The sequence below is a fragment of the Mya arenaria genome, chromosome 8 (genome assembly GCF_026914265.1).
Source record: "Mya arenaria isolate MELC-2E11 chromosome 8, ASM2691426v1".
Taxonomy (NCBI): Eukaryota; Metazoa; Mollusca; class Bivalvia; order Myida; family Myidae; genus Mya; species Mya arenaria.
Genome location: NC_069129.1, coordinates 19,437,516 through 19,440,565, shown reverse-complemented (window position 1 = coordinate 19,440,565; position 3,050 = coordinate 19,437,516). Strand labels below are relative to the sequence as shown.

The window sequence follows — 3,050 nt, the reverse complement described above, 5'->3', positions numbered from 1 at the left end:
CTAGCGCACACTGACATTTAACTAAACCACGTGATTCGATAGATGGCTTTATGAAAATGCTATAGGTAGGTTTCGTATGTTTTTATTGCAAAAATCAAATTAACAATTAAGAATAACTTACTATTTATTTTTAATTTTGGACATTTATTGGAAGATATTTAGAAACATGAAAATATTGTTCACTTCATAAACTTACAGGTGTAATACTAGCATTGGTTCGTAAATGATATTTATTCAGGTATAACTATGATACAAAAAATCAGAATTGTTGAATACGTATGTGTTAGATCACTTTATTTAAAGCATATAAAAGAAAACATTTTTTTTTTAATATCAATCAAGTTTGAACAAAATGTTAATTGGGAAACGTCCATTGTGGTCAGATTGCTTTAGCTTTGGTAATTTGGAAATACACAACGTGTAATTTATACAGTGTCTAATCAAAGCATGTGTATTTGAATTTAAGCTTAAAGAAAATAACATTATGATTCACAGATAGATATACAGTTTAACTAGAAAAAAAATGCGCAATGTTATATTATGAAGGACTCTGATGTATGTATACATGTATGGTGATGTATCTCTTCAATTCTTGTTTATTTAAGTTAAATATATACCTATAAATGTAAAACTGTGAAACATTGTCTGTATAAAAGTATTGTAGGCGTGTTGTGTCGCCTTCCACCGTCCAGCGTACCAAATTATATTTTAACCCGTGAATTCTGCGTACCGGAAAGCATGTATTTGTTTTTAACTATCCTGAAAGTGACGAGAATCAAAACTGAACTAGTCAATCAATCGACCAATCAATAAAGTAACCAATCAATCAATTAATCAATCAATTAATTAAATGTGACTTAAATTTGGTATAGCAAGCGTAGCATAGCAGACATATAAGGATGACGATATTCGGCGCCGTCCACGTCGTTGCTGTCGGCGTCACACTTCCGTTTCGTTCCCGATCAATAACTGTTGACCGACGGGAGCAAAGTCTTTAACCTTGGTATACATGTGCACTTTCCAAGATCAGTAGATGACCCCTCTTATTGTTTGGGTCATTAGGTCAAATGTCAAGGTCATATGACATTTTCATAAATAAAAGTCGTGGTGACCTTTATAAGAACAAGTTTGAGCGCTCTCACGGAATTTTAGTGTATTTCTTTATATTATTTTCGACCCTGTATTTTCCCTGTAAGACGTGTTTTACAGCTGACAGAAATATGATTCATGTTCCATTAAATGTGTCTTTGTAAGGAGATTGAGTAAATATACAAAATAACAATATTCCGTGAGAAGAGGGCAAATATAAATACTGCCATAAGACAGGCAACCTTTGTAATGTTGGTCAATATTGTGAATTACCTTTTCAAATACCTCAGCTATGTTTTCATTTAAACGATGGAAATATGTATCCAATTACTTAGATCAATGCTTTCTTACGTAAATATTTAGGTCATTCAGATTGTATGTGACATTTGTTGATATAAAAAGTCTTAAAGGTACTCTTTCACTGATTTTTTACTGGCAATTTTTTTAAATCAAAATGTTAAAATTGATTTTTCCTCCTTTTATTAACAGAACACTTAACAGAGTCTGGCAAACACTCATCAACACAGAATGTTGTAAGTTTAAGCCTAAACTCATTTTACTTGCAATAGCGTCTATACTTACGATTTTTGGCAAAAAATATATATTTTTTGCATTGCATTTTCAAATATGGTTAACAATAGCGTTCTCACTTGAATTTTTCATGATGTTTTATCATTGTAACAACAACAAAACAACAACAACAACAACATGCATTGGTGAAATTAATCTGAACAGCATAAAGCATGACATTAGAGGGGGGTGTAGCTAATGGACGTAACATTTTGACTTACGCCCCTCCCTCAGAACTGAACTTTTATTTGGTTTAAAATGTTGCCAGGAAAAGTCTGGGGTTAACACTTTCTGGTGTATTTTGGGTGTATTTCATTTCATTTTTTCTTTTTTCTCCTATATTGAAATAAAAACTAAACGAGGACGATTTTAGGGGGTGGGGGGGGAGGGGCTGCCGGGTGCGCTAGATTCGCTTGTGTATATAAAAATGTTTTATATATAGCATTTTAATGATTCAAATTAAGAATAGATATATCTGTAAAAATGTTTAATATAACAAATCATAATGACAATTATATTCCATGGTAACTGTATTCATGTATAAACGTAGCATAATGTTTACTTTTTACACAAACTCAATGTTCTCGATGTCTTACCTTATAGAAAGTGGACGAGCCTCTTTAAACTTGGGGATTGTCAAAGTTTATTTTACTTATCACAAAACAGTTTGCGGCTATCATTGAAAACTGGGTACTTGATGTGTTTTCTATCTATTTAGTATTTTAACGCGATGAAAAATTCAATAGGAGCCGTGTATAATTTCTTAAACAAAATCTACTAAAAGATGAAAAGATTCGAAATTCAAAGTGTTTATTTTTCAAAGTGGGTGTACAAAAACATTAAAGGAAAACTCTGCCAATGAAAATAAGCTTTATTGCCTTTCGTTATTGCTTTTCGAGTGCAGTGTATATTCCTATACATGCTTTTGAATATTTGTTATCTGTTATCGTTAATTCAAACTCTTTCCGAAGAAGATAATGAAGATATTTCGCCATAGTTTATATGGATCATTCACAATTTTAATTTTATGAACTTTACAAAATTGGTATTTTGTTTGAAAATGTGCAACCGGTAAAGAAAGTTATTCATGCTATTGTTAACCCCCCACCCCATTGAGTATTAGTTTAAAGCTGCACTCTCATAAATTTACATTTTTTACCCTTTTGTCTCAGAATCAGCTCATTTTGGCATCATGAGTGCCTTCAATTCAGTCATATAACTCGACACAAGAGGACAGACTTCAATCGATTGGTAAACTGCCAAAAAAAATCATTTTTCTTAAAGCGTTAGTAACGCTTCTACCCATAAAACAGTAATTTTCAAACCTGAATATGAAAACTGCGATCTGTTCTTTTGTCGGCTGTCTTATATCACTGGTTTCCAGACATTAA

At 32.0% G+C, this 3,050-nt stretch overlaps 1 protein-coding gene across 3 annotated transcripts in view; it reads left to right on the top strand.

Annotated features, from left to right (window-relative positions):
* Positions 1 to 3,050, top strand: part of LOC128243784 (uncharacterized) — a 39,952-nt gene that overhangs the window by 32,412 nt on the left and 4,490 nt on the right. Inside the window, exon 1 of one of the 3 annotated variants that reach the window (XM_052961724.1) lies at positions 5 to 65. The exons of the other annotated variants lie outside the window; for them this stretch is intronic. The gene's annotated coding sequence lies outside the window, so the exon portion shown is untranslated. Of the gene's footprint in view, positions 1 to 4; positions 66 to 3,050 lie in introns of those variants that run through there. 3 annotated transcript variants of the gene reach the window in all.